Below are 22,229 nucleotides of genomic sequence, written 5' to 3' on the forward strand. Positions count from 1 at the left end.
CCAGAGCTTGGGGCCCAAGCAGCTAAAGGCACAGCCCCCAATGGTTGAGAGATGATAATCGGGGATGCTCAAGAGGGCAGAATTGAGGAGCGCAAACATCTCTGGCTGGGGGGGTTGTGGGGCTGGAGGAGATTACAGAGAGAGGGAGGGGATTTGTAAACGAGGATGAGAATTTTGAAATCGCGGCGTTGCTTAACCGGGAGCCAATGTAGGTCAACGAGCACAGGGGGTGATGGGTGAGCGGGACTTGGTGTGAGTTAGGACACGGGGCAGCGAGCACAGGGGTGATGGGTGAGCGGGACTTGGTGCGAGTTAGGACATGGGGTCAGCGAGCACAGGGCGATGGGTGAGTGGGACTTGACGCAAATTAGCACAGGGGGTGATGGCTGAGCGGGACTTGGTGTGAGTTAGGACACTGGGCAGTGAGCACAGGGGGTGATGGGTGAGCGGGACTCGGTGCAAGTTAGGACACGGGGCAGCCGAGTTTTGGATGGCCTCCAGTTTACGTAGGGTACAATGTGGGAGGCCAGCCAGGCTCCAATGTGCACACGTGCTCGTTGGGTGCGTCGGGATTGGGTTTGACGGTGATGCACCCTGCAGTGGAACAGCCTGCCATCGTTCACTCCCTAGATTTGCGAGCCGAAGGACGCCCACTCGGACAAGGTACCAGTTGCATGTGCAGTAGGTACAAACTACTCCCAATGATTGCCTGCCGTAAATGCAACTGTATTGATTTGCTAATACTCCACGCTCCCTAGGCGTGCATGTTTTATCTGCATCCGGCTGTTCATTTGCACGACGTTCACTGTTGGTGTGCCCGCACACATTCACAACCTCTTTTGTGTCATCCCTCCCATCGCCAATCCACCTGGGCCTGACGCAAGGGCGGCTGGTCTCCATGGCTGCTGCACTAAGATTGGGCTGGCGGTCTCCTTGGGGGGAGGAGGAGGAGGGGGTCTCCCAGCCCCAGGCCTCACACTGGAGGTGTCGGGCTGGCCCGAGGAATGCCGAGCTTTTAAACGCCAGTCACACCTTGCACTGCAAAGTGCGTGACGATTGCCTGCTCGAGTCGGAGCTGTGCTGACCCTGTTGCGGGTTTAGATGTGCCCAATACAGTTCACTTTAGACGGCACTGCCAACTCTGGTATTCAAAGCTGTTTCTCGTTAATGGAACAATGGTCTGAACACAGTCAAAGTGTAGCTAAAGTGGCAGCAATGTCACTGGACTCTCAGTGTAGCAGGAAGGAGCTAAAATTATCAGATCTGTAGGAATTCTGGTATTCTGGAGGGATTTATAAAAAAAAAAGCCAATATCCAACAGAACTGGTAGTCATTTGTTGGATAACCCCAATATGCACCGGAGCGATTTGGTATTGGGCGGGTAAAGTCAGGGAAAGCTCACTCCCCAAAAGCCAGGCTCAAGTAGGGCCCAGTGACTCACCGCTCTGGTCCAGCCCAGCCATATTACAGCCTTTCCAAATGTATTGTCTTTCTCCTCATTCCCCTTTCTCCTTCCCTCCCGCTCGTTCCATCTCTTCCCCCTCCTGTTCTCTTTTCTCTCTCCTTTCCCTCTCTTGCTCTCCTTTCTCATTCTCTTACCGCCCCCCCCCCCCCCCTTGCACAATCACTCCTGGAATCTCTCAATTTTTTTTTTCCTACCTTCTAATTTTGTCCAGAAGTAGCGTGAGTTACTCTTGCCGTGCTGTGGGCCGGAAAAAAAAAAGAAATGACTAGCCTTAACTGTAGCACACCGCATGCTTGTATGAATTTTTTAAAATAAAAATTGACAGGAGGGTGGCTAACTCAAACTCAAGTCCTATGTTTTTTTTAAATAAACAGCTTGTGTAAAATGGCTGTACCAATTGAATTGGTGCTACTGTGCCATCTCTCGGTGCTTTCTCCTTGTGGCTTGTGCAAGGCGACCCGCTGAACCAGCACCAATGGTCTGTCCCCTGGCTAGCTCTCGCTTACTCAGTTGTGAGACCCAAGCGGTGAGCGTGTGGCGAGACATCCTGTCGCTCATTTCAGTTCCGTGGCTCAGTGGGCAGCACCCTCGCCTCTGAGTCGGCAGGTTGTGGGTTCCTGTCCCGCTCCAGACACTTGAGCACAAACAAAATCTACACTGACACTCCCAGTGCAGTGCTGAGGGAGCGCCGCACTGTCGGAGGTGCCATCTTTCGGATGAGACGTTAAACCGAGGCCCCGTCTGCTCTCAGCTGGACGTAAACGATCCCACGGGCACTATCTCAAAGGGAGTTATCCCCGGTTTCCTGGGCCAATATTTATCCCTCAATCAATATAACACAAAAAAAACATTATCCCGTCGTTATCACATTCTTTGTGGGAGCTTGATGTGCGCAAGTTGGCTGCCGCATTTCCCACATTACAACAGTGACTACACTCCAAAAAGTACTTCATTGGCTGTAAAGCGCTTTGGGGCATCCAGTGGTCGTGAAAGGTGCTATATAAATGCAAGTCTTTCCTGCACAATGAAAGAAACCTCGTGTGCAAATACCTTTTGCATCTTAGGACTGCCACGGTGGGTGAAATATATATTTAATAGATTCTGCCCCAGAACCTGGGGAAAGCATTTTGGGTTGCGTAATGCTGGGGTGAAGCACCAAGTGAGTGCGGGGCTATTGTTGGCATGGGGAACAATTTGAGGGGATGGGCTCTGAGTGTCGCACACAACTTAAAAGTAATTTGGCCAAAGTGCACTTTTTTTTCCCTTCACCACTTGCACACGGACAGACAATGCAACGCTATTTCAACACACCGCCTAATATAATTTATACTATTTGATTGTCGGAAATTCTCTGCAGCCTAACTCCGGATTGTATCTGTACGCATCAGGAATGTTACCCATTGCGTTCGAAGGGCATTAGTGCCTATAACCTAATAGACTGGTCTCTAAAGGGCTGTGTTGGTGCTATTTTCCTGTGTGGGGACCAATTAGACCAAGATATAAGTGCGGACATTTTCGCACTCGATCGTTGCCGGCTAGTTCAAGGAAGTCTATCCCACTGATAAGTAAAGGACCATGTACTCAGGGAAGGGCGGTGGAGTAGACTTGGCAATTATATCCCAAAATAAACCCTGTCTCCTGATGAATCGAATGTCTGTGCTTTTAAATTAATAAATATCGGTGTACATTTCAAGCTTTTTGTATATTTTTGATCATGTACCAAAGTCTCCTTTGCTGCTACTGCGGCTTAAAATGTGTTTGGTCAATAAACGTGCTGTAAATATTCAGATCATCACCTGTACTGCATGATTTTCTTTTGCATATGCGTGCGTGTCTCGTGTCAAATTGCCCTACCGACAGCCCACCCCCGTAAGAACATAAGAAATAGGAGCAGGAGGCCCCTCGAGCCTGCTCCGCCATTTAATAAGATCATGGCTGATCATCGACCTCAACTCTGCTTTCCTGCCTCTTATCCCTTGATTCCCTTAGTGCCCAACAATTTTATCGACCTCTGCCTTGAATATACTCACCGATTTCAGCATCCACACACACAAGCACAATACTGCGGATGCTGGAATCTGGAATTAAAAACGGAAAATGCTGGAAATCTCAGCGGGCCGGGCAGCATCTGTGGAGAGGAAGCAGAGTTAACGTTTCGGGTTCTGACGAAGAGTCATGGACCCGAAACGCTAATCCTGCTTCCTCGCCACAGATGCCGCCCGACCCGCTGAGATTTCCAGCATTTTCTGTTGTTTCAAGCATCGGCTGTAAGATCTCTCAATCTCTGGCATTAAATTGACAGCGAGACTTGATTCTTTTAAAACAATTCGGAATAGTTTATTAAACACGCACGCACGTTTATCAGCAGTCGTCAGCTATCCTATGGTTCGACTTAGTTACAACAGACACAATGTTATAATAATGATTTATCAAATGGTATACGTCACTTTCCTCTGGCTGGCTGGCTGAGCACCTAGCCTGCTGTTTCGGCTGGTCTTCAGCGGGCGGTTTGCCGTGTGCCCAGGTGGGACGAAGAGAAAGAGCTATCTGTGCTTGGGTTTTTATATCCCTTAGAAACATAGAAACATAGAAAATAGGTGCAGGAGCAGGCCATTCAGCCCTTCTAGCCTGCACCGCCATTCAATGAGTTCATGGCTGAACATGAAACTTCAGTACCCCCTTCCTGCTTTCTCGCCATAACCCTTGATCCCCCGAGTAGTAAGGACTTCATCTAACTCCCTTTTGAATATATTTAGTGAATTGGCCTCAACTACTTTCTGTGGTAGAGAATTCCACAGGTTCACCACTCTCTGGGTGAAGAAGTTTCTCCTCATCTCGGTCCTAAATGGCTTACCCCTTATCCTCAGACTGTGACCCCTGGTTCTGGACTTCCCCAACATTGGGAACATTCTTTCTGCATCTAACCTGTCTAAACCCGTCAGAATTTTAAACGTTTCTATGAGGTCCCCTCTCATTCTTCTGAACTCCAGTGAATACAAGCCCAGTTGATCCAATCTTTCTTGATAGGTCAGTCCCGCCATCCCGGGAATCAGTCTGGTGAACCTTCGCTGCACTCCCTCAATAGCAAGAATGTCCTTCCTCAAGTTAGGAGACCAAAACTGTACACAATACTCAAGGTATTGGCCTCACCAAGGCCCTGTACAACTGTAGCAACACCTCCCTGCCCCTGTATTCAAATCCCCTCGCTATGAAGGCCAACATGCCATTTGCTTTCTTAACCGCCTGCTGTACCTGCATGCCAACCTTCAATGACTGATGTACCATGACACCCAGGTCTCGTTGCACCTTCCCTTTTCCTAATCTGTCACCATTCAGATAATAGTCTGTCTCTCTGTTTTTACCACCAAAGTGGATAACCTCACATTTATCCACATTATACTTCATCTGCCATGCATTTGCCCACTCACCTAACCTATCCAAGTCACTCTGCAGCCTAATAGCATCCTCCTCGCAGCTCACACTGCCACCCAACTTAGTATCATCCGCAAATTTGGAGATACTGCATTTAATCCCCTCGTCTAAATCATTAATGTACAATGTAAACAGCTGGGGCCCCAGCACAGAACCTTGCGGCACTCCACTAGTCACTACCTGCCATTCTGAAAAGTACCCGTTTACTCCTACTCTTTGCTTCCTGTCTGACAACCAGTTCTCAATCCACGTCAGCACACTACCCCCAATCCCATGTGCTTTAACTTTGCACATTAATCTCTTGTGTGGGACCTTGTCGAAAGCCTTCTGAAAGTCCAAATATACCACATCAACTGGTTCTCCTTTGTCCACTTTACTGGAAACATCCTCAAAAAATTCCAGAAGATTTGTCAAGCATGATTTCCCTTTCACAAATCCATGCTGACTTGGACCTATCATGTCACCATTTTCCAGATGCACTGCTATGACATCCTTAATAATTGATTCCATCATTTTACCCACTACTGAGGTCAGGCTGACCGGTCTATAATTCCCTGTTTTCTCTCTCCCTCCTTTTTTAAAAAGTGGGGTTACATTGGCTACCCTCCACTCCATAGGAACTGATCCGTTGTTCCTCCGAAAGCCTCAGGGCTGGACCTTGGTTCCAGGGCAGTTCCTTATTGGTTCTCCTCACACGTGTCTGTCTGGAGGGCCGGTGTCATTCCTTGATTAGGTCAATGGCTTTCCAATACACATCTTTAAGCTCTGACCAGCCAGAAGACAATATACACACAGAACACGCTGGTGGTCTGTGAGTGTCCATTTTGTCTCTTCCAAAACCGTCTTTTCATATAATCTCATTTTTTAACATTTATACATACATAGAATCAATTTTATCATTACTGAACACTTTTATTGTTACACTACGATCGTCTGGGGTAGAGAATTCCAAAGATTCACAAGTTCAAACCCCCGCATGAAGAACTCTCTCATCTCAGTCCTGAGTGGCCGACCTCTTATCCTGAGACTATTGCCCCCAGCTCTAGACCCTCTAGGAGATTAAATGAACAATATTTGCGTTTTTATAATGCCCTTATGCCATTGAAACGCCTTAAAGCACCTTAGGCTGAATTACTTTTTAGACGGTTGGGTAGACATTTCCCCGGCCAAAACCAGGGTGGACTGTTGACCACGATCTCTACGAATAATGCCCATCGGACCTTAAACTGAGGCCTATTTAATGGGTGCTGAAAAGCCCTTGATCAGCTCCGCTGGGCGGGCCACATCGTTTGCATGCCAAGCATGAGATTTCCAAAGCAAGCGCTCTACTCAGAACTCCTTCACGGCAAACAAGCCAAAGGTGGGCAGAGGAAACGTTACGAGGACACCCTCAAAGCCTCCCTGATAAAGTGCAACATCCCCACCGGCACCTGGGAGTCCCTGGCCAAAGACCAGTCCGCATTAAGTGGAGGAAGTGCATCCAGGAGGGCTCTGAGCACCTTGAGTCTTGTCACCGAGAGCATGCAGAAACCAAGCGCAGGCAGCGGAAGGAGCGTGCGGCAAACCAGACTCCCCACCCACCCTCTTCTTCAACCGCTGTCTGTCCCACATGTGACAGGGACTGTAATTCCCATATTGGACTGTACAGTCACCTGAGAACTCAACTTTTAGAGTGGAAGCAAATCTTCCTTGATTGCAAGGGACTGTCTATGATGATGATATCTTATCAATGCATTGTTCCTCTTAGGGGGTCAACCGTAGCTCAGTGCTCACCGCTCTCGCCTCTGAATCAGGAGGTCGAGGGTTCAAGTCCCACTCCAGGAACCTCAGCACAATAATCTAGGCTGACACTCCCAGTGCAGTGCTGAGGGAGTGCAGCACTGTCGGAGGTGCTGTCTTTCGGATGAGACATTAAACCGAAGGCCCCGCCTGCTCTCTCTGGTGGACGTAAAAGATTCTTGAAGAAGAGTAAGAGATTTTTCCCCAGTGACCTGGCCAATATTTATCCCTCAGGCAACACCAAAACAGATTATCAGGTGCAGTTTGTTTCCTTGAATGCCACTGTTCTGAACATGGTGAAATAGTTTGTCATGGTCTACATTATCTGGTCCTTTTTAGAATCCCAAACGCAGCAATCATAATCACCACTCAACCTCTTTTCCAGTGAGAACATGGGGCCGAAAAAGATTTCCGAGAATGGTTCCAGGGATGAGGGACTTCGGTTACGTGGATAGACTGGAGAAGCTGGGGTTGTTCTCCTCGGAGCAGAGAAGGTTGAGAGGAGATTTGATCGAGGTGTTCGAAATCCTGAGGGGTCTGGACAGAGTCGATCGAGAGAAACTGTTCCCATTGGCGGAGGACACAGATTTAAGGCGATCGGCAGAAGAACCAAAGGCGACACGAGGGGAAACTTTTTAGGCAGCGAGTGGTTAGGATCAGGAATGCGCTGCCCGAGAGGGTGGTGGAGGCAGACTCAATCGCGGCTTTCAAAAGAGAATTGGATAATTACCTGAAGGGGAAAAATTGTGCAGGGCTACGGGGAAAGGGTGGGGGAGTGGAACTAGCTGAGGTGCTCTTGCAGAGAGCCGGCACGGGTTCGACGGGCCGAATGGCCTCCTTCTGTGCTGTAACCAGCACAATTTACATAAGCACTCTTCATAATCCAATCCCTCCATCCCCTCAATCACTTTGGTTGCTGTCTTCTGCATCCTTTCAATAGCTGCAATATCCTTTCTGCCCTGTGGCGACCAGAACTGTACACCTCGACACGAAATCCTGATGCGAGTCCTATTCATCGAGCTTTCACCTACAGTTCAGTATGTAAGCATTGAACAGATTTGCAGAGTGGTGATGCAAGCTGGTGCCCAGACAGTGGAGGACGCTGCTGAGCTCAGTATAATGTGCTGTGACAACACAGATGCTTGGGTTAATATTTGCAGAGGCAGTCTGGCAGTCAATAGTAATAGTTTTGGCTTGCAGATTTAAAGGGATGGTGCGTGTCTCATTAACATTAACTCATTAGGGTGACCATCCAGAAAGAAGAAAAAGACTTTCATTTATATAGTGCTTTGGCACCTTCAGGACATCCCAAACCCCTTTACAGCCAATAAAGTACTTTATGAAGTGCAGTCGCTGTTGAAATGTAGGAAACGCAGCAGCCAATTTCCGCACAGCAAGCTCCCACAAACAGCAACGTAATAGTGATCGGATAATCTGTTTTTGTGATGTTGATTGAGGGGTAAATATTGGCCCCAGGACTCCGGGGAGAACTCCCCCCCCCCACCCCCGCTCTTCTTCGAAATAGTGGCTGTTACGTCCACCCGAGAGGGCAGATGGGGCCTCGGTTTATCGTTAGTTGACCTGATAAGAGGTTTTTTTTAATTATGAAGGTGTTCGATAGGGTAGACACAGAGAAAATGTTTGCACTTGTGGGGGAGACCCGAGCTAGCAGCCATAAGATAGTCACTAATAAACCCAGTAGGAAGCTTCTTTACCCAAAGAGCGGTGAGAATGTGGAAGTTGCTCCCAAAAGGAGAAGTTGGGACAAATTTAGAGGGAAGCTAGATAAGCACGTGAGGGAGAAAGGAATCGAAGGATGTGCTGATTGGGGTGAGCTGAAGAGGGGTGGGAGGGGGCTCGTGTGGAGCATAAACGGCAGCATAGACCAGTTGGGCCGAATGGCCTGTTTTTGTGCTGTAAACTCGATGTAACTTGATGTAATTTGGTGAATTCTGAAAAAGAAATGTACTCTTGCTTTCATTAGTGCCACTTAGCTTTGTGCTGAAGGCCCATGTTCAAACTAGATTTAGACTTGCAAACCCATTTGCGTTATGACCCACAGGTGAAAGGCAAGTGTCTAAATCACTTTCACCTCTGAATGTTGTGGGTTCAAGTCCCACCCCGGGACTTTGCCGCATAATCCTGGCGGACGGCCCACTGAAATACTGATCAGACGAGACATTCGACCGAGGCCCCGCCTTCCCGTTTTCCCTATCCTGGCCAACATTCCTCTCTCAACCAACCCCGTCAAAAAAACAGATTAACTGGTCGTTCATCTCATTCGCTGTGTGATCACAGTTGTAATGTAGGAAACGCACTGCCAATATGCGCACAGCAAGCTCCCACAAGGCAGGGAGAGCTCCCCCTGCTCTTCTTCGAAATAGTGCCCGTGGGATCTTTTACGTCCACCTAAGAGAGCAGACGGGGCCCTTGGTTTTAATGTCTGATCCGAAAGACGGCACCTCCAACAATGCGGCGCTCCCTCAGTACTCATCATCATCATAGGCGGTCCCTCAAACGAGGATGACTTGCTTACATGCCAAAAGAGATACGAGTTCAGATGTTTCAATGAAGGACCCAATGTCCCAGTCCTAAACTCCAGTTGAGAGGATGGAAGATGCCTGTGGGTGGATTTTTTTAACGTGGGGTGGCCGTTGCACATCAGCCACCACATGGGCTTGACAAGAGCTAGGTCTTGGTCCAGTGGCAAGGGTTGACCAGGACGACTGGAGACCTGCTCTGCTGCACGGACCAAGTGCACACACGTATCACTGTGTGGGCTGCCCCTGGGCCCTCGCCTCTTCTGGGCCCCGTACTCTCATCTGTCGCACCTCTGCCACGATCTCTCGCCGCTCCTCCGCTATAACCATTCACCGCATCTCGCCACAAACACTCGCCACTCATCCGTCCAGATCTTCCCACTCCTCTGTATCTGGGCCCCGTCGATGTTCCTGCCCACGCTCCAAAATGGTGACCAGGGTTTTGATGACGTCACCCAGTCGCCCAGCTCAAAATCCTTGGAGCAGCTCGCGCTGGAGGTTGAAGTGGTACGCCAATCCAGCTCTTTTATAGACCGACCTACGGAGCTGTTCTCGCTCAGGTTGGAAGTGTCAGCCTAGATTTTCGTGCTCAAGTCTCTGGAGTGGGGCTCGAACCCACAATCTTCCAACTCAGAGGGTGCTACCCACTACACCATGGCATTCCTTTATTGTCGCTGGGTATAAATCCCAGGACTCCCATCCCTGTGGGAGACCTGACACCACACGGGACTGCAGCGGTTCAAGGAGCAGGCCCACACCACCAGGGCGGGTTTATCAATGCCGGCCTCACATGCGACGCCCACATCCTGAGATACATTACAAAGAAAGGTTTTATGGAGCCAGGAGCTCGATGGTTTCCCATTCAGACCTCAGGCTGGAGGTTATTGTCTGTGGCATGGGGTGGGGCTTGTCAGAGGGAGGGGCCTGTCAGGGGAGGGAGGGGCCTGTCAGGGGAGGGGCTTGTCAGAGGGAGGGGCCTGTCAGGGACGGGGTCTGTCAGAGGGAGGGGCTTGTCAGTGGAGGGGTCTATTAGAGGGAGGGACCTGTCAGATGGAGGGGCTTGTCAGCGGAGGGGCCTGTCAGAGGGCGGGGCTTGTCAGAGGGAGGGGCTTGTCAGGAGAGGGACCTGTCAGGTCAGGGGAGGGGCCCATCAGACGAGGAGCTTGTCAGAGGGAGGGGCCTGTGAGGGGGAGGGGGCCTGTCAGGGGAGGGGTTTGTCAGGGGGCTTGTCTGAGGGTGGGGTTGATCAGGGGAGGGGCTAGTGAGAGGGCTGGTGTTACCAGGGGCGGGGGTGGGTTGTCAGGGGGGCAGGGCTGGGTTACCAGGGGGTGGGGCTGGGTTGTCAGGGGCGGGGCTGGGTTACCAGGGGGTGGGGCTGGGGTTACCAAGGGCGGGGCTGGGTTGTCAGGGGGCGGGGCTGGGGTTACCAGGGGGCGGGGCTGGGGTCGGAACTGGGGTTACCTGGGGGTGGAGCTGGGGTTACCAGGGGCGGGGCTGGGTTGTCAGGGGGCGGAGCTGGGTTTACCAGGGGGGGGGGCTGGGGTTACCTGGGGGCGGGGCTGGGTTTACCAGTGGGCGGGGCAGGGGTTACCTGGGGGCGGGGCTGGGTTTACCAGGGGGCAGGGCAGGGGTTACCTGGGGGTGGGGCTGGGTTTACCAGGGGGTGGGGCTGGGTTTACCAGGGGGCGGAGCTGGGTTTACCTGGGGGTGGGGCTGGGTTTACCAGGGGGCGGGGCAGGGGTTACCTGGGGGCGGGGCTGGGTTTACCAGGGGGTGGGGCTGGGTTTACCAGGGGGTGGGGCTGGGTTTACCAGGGGGCGGGGCAGGGGTTACCTGGGGGTGGGGCTGGGTTTACCAGGGGGTGGGGCTGGGTTTACCAGGGGGTGGGGCAGGGTTTACCAGGGGGCGGGGCAGGGGTTACCTGGGGGCGGGGCTGGGTTTACCAGGGGGCGGGGCTGGGTTTACCAGGGGGCGGGGCAGGGGTTACCTGGGGGTGGGGCTGGGTTTACCAGGGGGCGGGGCTGGGTTTACCAGGGGGCGGGGCTGGGTTTACCAGGGGGCGGGGCTGGGGTTACCAGGGGGCGGGGCTGGGGTTACCAGGGGGTGGGGCTGGGTTTACCAGGGGGCGGGGCTGGGGTTACCTGGGGGCGGGGCTGGGTTTACCAGGGGGCGGGGCTGGGTTTACCAGGGGGCGGGGCTGGGTTTACCTGGGGGCGGGGCTGGGTTTACCAGGGGGCGGGGCTGGGTTTACCAGGGGGTGGGGCTGGGTTTACCAGGGGGTGGGGCTGGGTTTACCAGGGGGTGGGGCTGGGTTTACCAGGGGGTGGGGCAGGGTTTACCAGGGGGCGGGGCAGGGGTTACCTGGGGGCGGGGCTGGGTTTACCAGGGGGTGGGGCTGGGTTTACCAGGGGGCGGGGCTGGGTTTACCAGGGGGCGGGGCTGGGTTTACCAGGGGGCGGGGCTGGGTTTACCAGGGGGCGGGGCTGGGGTTACCAGGGGGTGGGGCTGGGTTTACCAGGGGGCGGGGCTGGGGTTACCTGGGGGCGGGGCTGGGTTTACCAGGGGGCGGGGCTGGGTTTACCAGGGGGCGGGGCTGGGTTTACCTGGGGGCGGGGCTGGGTTTACCAGGGGGCGGGGCTGGGTTTACCAGGGGGCGGGGCAGGGGTTACCTGGGGGTGGGGCTGGGTTTACCAGGGGGTGGGGCTGGGTTTACCAGGGGGTGGGGCAGGGTTTACCAGGGGGCGGGGCAGGGGTTACCTGGGGGCGGGGCTGGGTTTACCAGGGGGCGGGGCTGGGTTTACCAGGGGGCGGGGCAGGGGTTACCTGGGGGTGGGGCTGGGTTTACCAGGGGGCGGGGCTGGGTTTACCAGGGGGCGGGGCTGGGTTTACCAGGGGGCGGGGCTGGGGTTACCAGGGGGCGGGGCTGGGGTTACCAGGGGGTGGGGCTGGGTTTACCAGGGGGCGGGGCTGGGGTTACCTGGGGGCGGGGCTGGGTTTACCAGGGGGCGGGGCTAGGTTTACCAGGGGGCGGGGCTGGGGTTACCAGGGGGTGGGGCTGGGTTTACCAGGGGGCGGGGCTGGGGTTACCTGGGGGTGGGGCTGGGTTTACCAGGGGGCGGGGCTGGGGTTACCAGGGGGTGGGGCTGGGTTTACCTGGGGGTGGGGCTGGGGTTACCAGGGGGCGGGGCTGGGGTTACCAGGGGGTGGGGCTGGGGTTACCAAGGGCGGGGCTGGGTTGTCAGGGGGCGGGGCTGGGGTTACCAGGGGGCGGGGCTGGGGTCGGAACTGGGGTTACCTGGGGGTGGAGCTGGGGTTACCAGGGGCGGGGCTGGGTTGTCAGGGGGCGGAGCTGGGTTTACCGGGGGGGGGGCTGGGGTTACCTGGGGGCGGGGCTGGGTTTACCAGTGGGCGGGGCAGGGGTTACCTGGGGGCGGGGCTGGGTTTACCAGGGGGCAGGGCAGGGGTTACCTGGGGGTGGGGCTGGGTTTACCAGGGGGTGGGGCTGGGTTTACCAGGGGGCGGAGCTGGGTTTACCTGGGGGTGGGGCTGGGTTTACCAGGGGGCGGGGCAGGGGTTACCTGGGGGCGGGGCTGGGTTTACCAGGGGGTGGGGCTGGGTTTACCAGGGGGTGGGGCTGGGTTTACCAGGGGGCGGGGCAGGGGTTACCTGGGGGTGGGGCTGGGTTTACCAGGGGGTGGGGCTGGGTTTACCAGGGGGTGGGGCAGGGATTACCAGGGGGCGGGGCAGGGGTTACCTGGGGGCGGGGCTGGGTTTACCAGGGGGCGGGGCTGGGTTTACCAGGGGGCGGGGCAGGGGTTACCTGGGGGTGGGGCTGGGTTTACCAGGGGGCGGGGCTGGGTTTACCAGGGGGCGGGGCTGGGGTTACCAGGGGGCGGGGCTGGGGTTACCTGGGGGCGGGGCTGGGTTTACCAGGGGGTGGGGCTGGGGTTACCAGGGGGCGGGGCTGGGGTTACCAGGGGGCGGGGCTGGGGTTACCAGGGGGTGGGGCTGGGTTTACCAGGGGGCGGGGCTGGGGTTACCTGGGGGCGGGGCTGGGTTTACCAGGGGGCGGGGCTGGGTTTACCAGGGGGTGGGGCTGGGTTTACCAGGGGGCGGGGCTGGGGTTACCTGGGGGTGGGGCTGGATTTACCAGGGGGCGGGGCTGGGGTTACCAGGGGGTGGGGCTGGGGTTACCTGGGGGCGGGGCTGGGTTTACCAGGGGGTGGGGCTGGGTTTACCAGGGGGTGGGGCTGGGGTTACCAGGGGGCGGGGCTGGGGTTACCTGGGGGTGGGGCTGGGTTTACCAGGGGGCGGGGCTGGGGTCACCTGGGGGCGGTGCTGGGTTTACCAGGGGGCGGGGCTGGGGTTACCAGGGGGCGGGGCTGGGGTTACCTGGGGGTGGGGCTGGGTTTACCTGGGGGTGTGGCTGGGGTTACCAGGGGGTGGGGCTGGGTTTACCAGGGGGCGGGGCTGGGGTTACCAGGGGGCGGGGCTGGGTTTACCAGGGGGCGGGGCTGGGTTTACCTGGGGGTGGGGCTGGGGTTACCAGGGGGCGGGGCTGGGTTTACCAGGAGGCGGAGCTGGGGTTACCAGGGGGCGGGGCTGGGGTTACCAGGGGGCGGGGCCTGATGGCACTGGGTGATTCCAGGCGCACACAGCGGGAGCGGGAGGCTGCGAGAGTGAAGCGGCTGACAGAAGCCGGGACCGGAGCCCTGTGACAGGAGCCGGGGAGCAGAGCGGGAGCCGGGAGCCGCCGTCGCGCTGTGGGGCCGCTCTATGCCATGTGATGTGGAGCTTCACCCGGGTGAGTGAGTGAGTGAGGCCGGGGCCGCGGGGCCTACACCGCCTCATCCGCCAAACCCCGCAAACCCGGCTCACACCGCTCCCCAAACCCCGCTCCCGGCACCCCATTCCCCGATCCCCATTCCCCGATCCCTATTCCCCGATTCCCCGATCCCCATTCCCCCATTCCCCCGATCCCCATTCCCCCATTCCCCGATCCCCATTCCCCCATTCCCCGATCCCTATTCCCCCGATCCCTATTCCCCCGATCCCCATTCCCCGATCCCCATTCCCCCGATCCCCATTCCCCCATTCCCCGATCCCCATTCCCTCGATCCCCATTCCCCCATTCCCCCGATCCCCATTCCCCGATCCCTATTCCCCCGATCCCTATTCCCCCGATCCCCATTCCCCGAACCCCATTCCCCGATCCCCATTCCTCCATTCCCCGATCCCCATTCCCCGATCCCCATTCCTCCATTCCCCGATCCCCATTCCCCGATCCCCATTCCTCCAATCCCGATCCCCATTCCCCCGATCCCCATTCCCCGATCCCCATTCCCCGATCCCCATTCTCCCATTCCCCGATCCCCATTCCCCCGATCCCCATTCCCCGATCCCTATTCCCCCGATCCCTATTCCCCCGATCCCCATTCCCCGATCCCCATTCCCCCGATCCCCATTCCTCCATTCCCCGATCCCCATTCCTCCATTCCCCGATCCCCATTCCCCGATCCCCATTCCTCCATTCCCCGATCCCCATTCCTCCATTCCCCGATCCCCATTCCCCGATCCCCATTCCTCCATTCCCCGATCCCCATTCCCCGATCTCCATTCCCGATCCCCATTCCCCCGATCCCCATTCCCCGATCCCCATTCCCCTGATCCCCATTCCCCGATCCCCATTCCTCCATTTCCCTGATCCCCATTCCCCTGATCCCCATTCCCCGATCCCCATTCCCCGATCCCCATTCCCCGATCCCCATTCCTCCATTCCCCTGATCCCCATTCCTCCATTTCCCTGATCCCCATTCCCCTGATCCCCATTCCCCGATCCCCATTCCCCGATCCCCATTCCTCCATTCCCCGAACTCCATTCCCCGATCCCCATTCCCCGATCCCCATTCCTCCATTCCCCGAACACCATTCCTCCATTCCCCCGAACCCCATTCCTCCATTCCCCCGATCCCCATTCCCCGATCCCCATTCCCCCGATCCCCATTCCCCCATTCCCCGATCCCCATTCCTCGATCCCCATTCCCCCGACCCCCATTCCCCCGATCCCCATTCCCTGAGCCCCATTCCCCCATTTCCCGATCCCCATTCCCCGATCCCCATTCCCCCGATCCCCATTCCCCGATCCCCATTCCCTGAGCCCCATTCCCCGATCCCCATTCCCCCATTTCCCGATCCCCATTCCACGATCCCCATTCCCCGATCTCCATTCCCTGATCCCCATTCGCCCATCCCTCGATCCCTCCCCCATTTCCCGATCCCTATTCCCCGATCCCCGATCTCCATTCCCCCATCCCTCGATCCCTTGTTCCCCCATCCCCGATCCATCATTTCTCCCTATTTCCCTCCCCCACTTCTCCCTGATCATTCCACCCCGCCCCCCCCCCCCCAGTTCTGCACTCCCTCCGATTCCTGCTCCCCCTTGTCCTGCATTCACCGAAACCCCCCCCCTCCTCCCTTGCTGCTCGCTGTAGTAATCTCGGTATGTGACTGTGAATATAAACCCCCAGTCACTGACCCCTCGCTGCGTGGCAATCATTGGGTTTGTGAAGGAGTTCCTTTTCATGCAGGAGCTGTTGTCGGATGGAAGATATTCCTGCCAGGACAGAGCTCCTCTGCCGGGTGGTGGGTCACACCTCCCCCAGGACAGCTTGGGGTTCCCCAGAACACAGCGCATCTACCATACAGTCTGTCATTGAGCTCGGGGGCATTTTAAATCGGCTTGATGTGTAGTAATATAATAACTCACTTTTATATAGTGCCATTTAAGGTCATAAAACGTTTCTAGAAGCGTTACCAAACAGAATTTGACACTGAGCCAGATACAACAGCCACTTGTATTTATATAGCGCCTTTAATGTAATGTCCCAAAGCGCTTCACAGGAGTATTATGAGACAAAAAATTTGACACCGAGCCGCATAAGTAGAAATTAGGGCAGGTGAAGAGGTCGGTTTTAAGGAGCACCCTGAAGGAGGAACGAGAGGCGGAGAGGTTTAGGGAGGGAGTTCAAGAGCTTGGGGACCAGGCCACAGAAGGCACGGCCACCGATGGTGGAGCGATTACAATCAGGGATGGTCAGGAGGGCAGAATTAGAGGAGCGCAGACATCTCGGGGGGTTGTGGGGCTGGAGGAGATTACAGAGATAGGGAGGGGACGAGGGCCATGGAGGGATTTGTAACCAAGGATGAGAATTTTGAAATCGAGGTGTTGATTAACCGGGAGCCAATGTAGGTCAGCGAGCACAGGGGGTGATGGGTGAGCGGAACTTGGTGCAAGTTAAGACACGGGGGCAGCGAGCACAGGGGGTGATGGGTGAGAGGGACTTGGTGCGAGTTAGGACACGGGGGCAGCGAGCACAGGGGGTGATGGGTGAGAGGGACTTGGTGCGAGTTAGGACACGGGGCAGCGAGCACAAGGGGTGATGGGTGAGAGGAACTTGGTGCGAGTTAGGACACGGGCCAGCGAGCACAGGGAGTGATGGGTGAGAGGGATGTGGTGCGAGTTAGGACATGGGGGCAGCCGAGTTTTGGAGAGATAGGGAGGGGGGCGAGGCAAGGAGGGATTTGAAAACAAGGGTGAGAATTTTAATATGTGAAATGTGGACTAAATTGTGTCATCCAGCACAGTCTGCCCCAGGCAGTCAAATGTGCAAAACTCGCTCGCCGTTAAACCCGCCCCTTAACTAAGCAGTCTCCTGGGATGGAGAGGAAGGATGGGGGTGGGGGGGGGGCAGTGGGAAGAAGAGGAACCTGTAACTCATTCAGGAAAAATGCCGGGAAATTCCACCCAGACTCCCTGGGGAACTCGAACCAGACTCGTCACCAGGGGGATTATGACTTACCCACAGCAAGGGCTCAAATAGCCATCTGCTTTTATCTGGCAGGTGTCAGTCTGCCAGCGACGTGGGCAACCATTTCTGAGCGCCTTGTCGCACAGACGGAGGCCGTTCAGCCCATCGGGGCAGTGCCAGCACCCCGAAAGCAAAGAACTTGCATTTCACAACCAAGTACTTCACAGCCAACCAAGTACTTTTTGAAAGAAAAAAGAAAGCCTTGCATTTCTATAGCGCCTTTCACGACCACTGGACGTCACAAAGCGCTTTACAGCCAATGAAGCACTTCTTGGAGTGTAGTCACTGCTGTAACATGGGAAACGCGGCAGCACATTTGTGCACAGCAAGCTCCCACAAACAGCAATGTGGTAATGAGCAGATAAACAGTTTTTTTGTTATGTTGATTGGGGATAAATATTGGCTCCAGGACACCAGGATAACTCCCCCTGCTCTTCTTTGAAATAGTGCCCTGGGATCTTTTACATCCACCTGAGAGCGCAGACGAGGGCCTTGGTTTAACGTTGCATCCGAAAGACGGCATCTCCGACATTGCGGCGCTCCCTCAGCACCTCCCCTCCGACAGTGGGGCGCTCCCTCAGTACTGCCCCTCCGACAGTGCGGCACTCCCTCAGCACTGCCCCTCCGACAGTGGGGCGCTCCCTCAGCACCGCCCCTCCGACAGTGGGGCGCTCCCTCAGCACCGCCCCTCCGACAATGCGGCGCTCCCTCAGCACCGCCCTTCCGACAGTGCGGCGCTCCCTCAGCACCACCCCTCCGACAGTGCGGCGCTCCCTCAGCACCGCCCCTCCGACAATGCGGCGCTCCCTCAGCACCGCCCCTCCGACAGTGCGGCGCTCCCTCAGCACTGCCCCTCCGACAATGCGGCGCTCCCTCAGCACCGCCCTTCCGACAGTGCGGCGCTCCCTCAGCACCGCCCCTCCGACAGTGCGGCGCTCCCTCAGCACCGCCCCTCCGACAGTGCGGCGCTCCCTCAGCACCGCCCCTCCGACAGTGTTGTGCTCCCTCAGTACTGCCCCTCCTACAGTGCGGCACTCCCTCAGCACCGCCCCTCCGACAGTGCGGCGCTCCCTCAGCACCGCCACTCCGACAGTGCGGCGCTCCCTCAGCACTGCACTGGGAGTGTCAGCCTGGATTTATGTGCTCAAGTCCCTGGAGTGGGACTCGAATCATAACCGTCTGACTCAGAGGCGCGTGAGAGAGAGAGTGCTGCCCACTGAGTCACGGCTGACACTGACATGTAGCCAATGTGGCAGCCAATTTTGCATACAGTGAGATCCCACCGCCAGCAGCTTGATGGTGACCAGTTAGTCTGGGTTTTATTTTCAGTGGTGTTGGCCGAGGGTTAAATATTGGCCCCAGGACACCGGGCACAGCACTTCTTCGACATAATGCCTTGGGATTAAATAGCCCTGCCCACAATCCCATTCCCCTGCCATTTCCCTCCAGAACCGTTATTTGACATATTTTCCCACTTCTCTTTTGAAAGCTGCTGAATTCTGCTTGCCGCACTGTTTCTGGTCCGATATTCCACATCCGCACATCCCGCTACACTTATAAAAAAAAATATTATTCTGATCTCTCCCCTTTCTTCTTTTGATAACGGCCGTTGGCTGATTCCCTCCAGCTGCTGGCTGGCAATTAATCAAATAACTGGTTGCCACAAAGCGTGAAGCATGTTGGATTCAGTGCCGACATTTCCTAGTTTATCTCTGTGTGTAAATGTGTTTACGTGCGGTCACACTCCAGTGACGTGTCACACCGGGTTGTGGTTTCGAATCCCACCCCCCCGCAGGGACTTGAGCACACAATCCAGGCCGTCACTCCTGGTGCCAGTGCTGAGGGAGCGCCGCGCTGTCGGAAGTGCCGTCTTTCGGACGAGATGGTAAACCGAGGCCCCCGTCTGCCCTCTCGGGTGGATGTAAAAAAAGTGCAGGGGAGTTCTCCCCTAGGGCCAATATTTATCCCTCAACCAACATCACTAAAACAGATTTTCTGGTCATCATCATAGTGCTGGTTCCCACATTACAACAGTGACTACACTTCAAAAAGTACTTCAACCACTCCTGGCTGGCCTCCCACATTCTACCTTACATAAACTTGAGGTCATCCAAAACTCGGCTGCCCGTGTCCTAACTCGCTCCAAGTCCCGCTCACCCATCACCCCCTGTGCTCGCTGACCTACCTTGGCTTCTGGTTAAGCAACAGCTCAATTTTAAAATCCTTTTCAAATCCCTCCATGGCCTCACCCCCTCCCTATCTCTGTAATCTCCTCTAGCCCCATAAACTATCCCCCCCCCCCCCGCCCCCATCTGTACTCTTGAGCATACCTGATTATAATCGCTTAATCATTGGTGGCTGTGTCTTCAGATGCCGAGGACCTAAGTTCTGGAACTCCCTCCCTAAACGTCTCCACCTCTCTACCTCTCTTTCCTCCTTTTAAGACGCTCCTTAAAACCTCTTTGACCAAGCAGGTTGAAGCTCCCTTATCCGGAACCCTGGGGACCCGGCCTGTTCCGGATAAGGAATTTTCCTGGACGAGGGGTGGTCACGTTTAATTGGATAGTACAGATATTGAACAAGGAGATATCGGGGTTGGCTGGTTTGGGGCTGGGAGTGCGGCAGAGAGATCATGGCGGGTGGGGGGGTGGGGGGAGCGGTGGATCGAGGGATCGACGGGTCAGGCCAGCGATTGCAGGAGTCGGCAGCGAGGAAGGACTTCAATTGGTTCATGTCGGAGTTCTGCGCAAGCGCCACCTGGTGGCCGGGAATGGTTCCGGGCGAGGGGTGGTTCTGGAAAAGGGAATTCTGGATAAGGGAGGTTCAGTCTGTATCTCCTTATGTAGCCCGGTGTTCATCATCATCATTATAGGCAGTCCCTCGGAATCGAGGAAGACTTGCTTCCACTCCTGAAGTAAGTTCTTTGGTGGCTGAACAGTCCAATATGTGAACCACAGTCCCTGTCACAGGTGGGGAAGATAGTCGTTGAGGAAAGGGAGGGTGGGACTGGTTTGCCGCACGCTCCTTCCGCTGCCTGCGCTTGGTTTCTGTGTGCTCTCGGCGATGAAACTCGAGGTGCTCAGCGCCCTCCCGGATGCTCTTCCTCCACTTAGGACGGACTGGTCTTTGGCCAGGGACTCCCAGGTGTCGGTGGGGATGTTGCACTTTATCAGGGAGGCTTTGAGGGTGTCCTTGAAACGTTTCCTCTGCCCAGCTTTGGCTCGCTTGCCGTGAAGGAGTTCCGAGTAGAGCGCTTGCTTTGGGAGCCTCGTGTCGGGGCATGCGGACAATGTGGGCCGCCCAGCGGAGCTGGTCGAGTGTGGTCAGTGCTTCGATGCTGGGGATGTTGGCCTGGTCGAGGACGCTAACATTGGTGCGTCTGTCCTCCCAGGGGATTTGCAGGATCTTGCGGAGACATCATTGGTGATATATCTCCAGCGACTTGAGATGTCTACTGTACATGGTCCATGTCTCTGAGCCATACAGGAGGGCGGGTATCACTGCAGCCCTGTAGACCTTGAGCTTGGTGTTACACTTTATTTGGTAACGCTCTTGTGAAGCGCCTTGGGACATTGTACTATGTTAAAGGTGCTATATAAATGTAAGTTGTCATTGTTGTTCATTGGCTGTAAAGTGCTTTGGGACGACCTGAGGCGAGACTCGAGGTGCTCAGCGCCCTCCCGGATGCACTTCCCCCACTTAGGGTGGCCTTGGGCCAGGGACTCCCAGGTGTCGGTGGGGATGTTGCACTTTATCAGGGAGGCTTTGAGGCTTTCCTCTGCCCGCCTTTGGCTCGCTTGCCGTGAAGGAGTCCTGAGTGGCGCGCTTGCTTTGGGAGCCCGATCCCCTTATCCCTCAATTCCCTTGCTCCCCAAGAATCTACCGATCTCAGTCTTGAATATATTGAGCCTCCACAGCCCTCTGGGGCAGAGAATTCCAAAGGTTCACCACCCTCCGAGTGAAGAGGTTTCCCCTCACCTTTTTAGAAAATGGAGCAAAAGGACCGGGAGCCTTAATCACCGCCAAGCATGCAGGACATGTGTGAGCTGAGCGGGAGGGAGGGAGAGGTGAATCTAGAGGCACTCTAGCTTGCCTCGGCATCCCTGGCCTCAGGGAGCGTGCGTGGATTTCCCGTTCCTGATCACGATTCAGCGACCCCCCACCACCCCTTCGGAAGCCGGGCATGCGCCTCAGTTCGAGTTCAACTTGTGGTGCCACTCCCGGTGGAACAGCCCGGCAGGAGTTGCCGTCCGAGCTCGCGCACGACAAAATGGCTTCCCCGGGCAAGACAGCTATCTCCAGCTTTTCTGTGGGGCGGCCTGGAGGGGGGTTCCAGAAACCCCCCCCCCCTGCTACGAAACAAACCGCCTCTCCCCACTACCCTTTGTTGCCGTTCTCGAATCTCACCCCTTCCCCACTGACAGAAGAACAGAGGAACGGGAGTTGACCAAGCGACCCCTCGAGCCTGCTCCGCCATTCAATGAGATCACGGCTGATCTTCCACCTCAACTCCACTTTCCCGCCCGATCCCCATATCCCTCGATTCCCTTGCTCCCCAAGAATCTATCGATCTCAGTCTTGAAGATACTGAGCCTCCACAGCCCTCTGGGGCAGAGAATTCCAAAGATTCACCACCCTCTGAGTGAAGAAATTCCTCCTCATCTCAGTCCTAAATGGCCGCCCCCCCCCCCTTATCCTGAGACTGTGTGACCCCTGGTTCTAGACTCCCCAACCCGGGGGGGGGGGGGGGGGGGGGGGGAAACGACCTCTCAGCATCGACTCCATCAATCCCCCCTCGGAACCAATGAGATCACCTCTTATTCTTCTCAACTCCAGAGAGTACAGGCCCAATCTACTCAATCTCTGCTCTGATCTAGCTTGACCCCGGCGACTCCAATAGCCGCTCGCCCGCATTGTGTTCGCTGCCCGAGGGCTGGCGCTTAACATTAAAATAAAACAGCAACTCATGCAACAAAGAAAGCTCGGGATTTTTGGAGGAATTGATAAAATGGCCGCGTGTTTCCAAGGAAGTGGTTGCAGGAAAAGGCTTTTTTTTCCCTAAAGGCCTTATTGTCGTGCAGGGGCCGCCCGCCCTGTGCATTGTTTGGGCATCTCCTGTAATTGTGCGGGGAGCCACAAGATTGT

At 55.9% G+C, this 22,229-nt stretch overlaps 1 protein-coding gene across 2 annotated transcripts in view; it reads left to right on the forward strand.

Moving 5' to 3' along the window:
- Positions 1–13,848: 13,848 nt before the first annotated feature.
- The window catches only part of LOC139232658 (polyamine-transporting ATPase 13A3-like), a 113,047-nt gene continuing 104,666 nt past the window's right edge, over positions 13,849–22,229 (forward strand). For both annotated transcript variants that reach the window (XM_070863117.1, XM_070863118.1), the window contains exon 1: positions 13,849–14,020. The gene's annotated coding sequence lies outside the window, so the exon portion shown is untranslated. The remainder of the gene's footprint in view (positions 14,021–22,229) is intronic.

Source organism: Pristiophorus japonicus, chromosome 20, assembly GCF_044704955.1.
Source record: "Pristiophorus japonicus isolate sPriJap1 chromosome 20, sPriJap1.hap1, whole genome shotgun sequence".
NCBI classification, from domain to species: Eukaryota; Metazoa; Chordata; class Chondrichthyes; family Pristiophoridae; genus Pristiophorus; species Pristiophorus japonicus.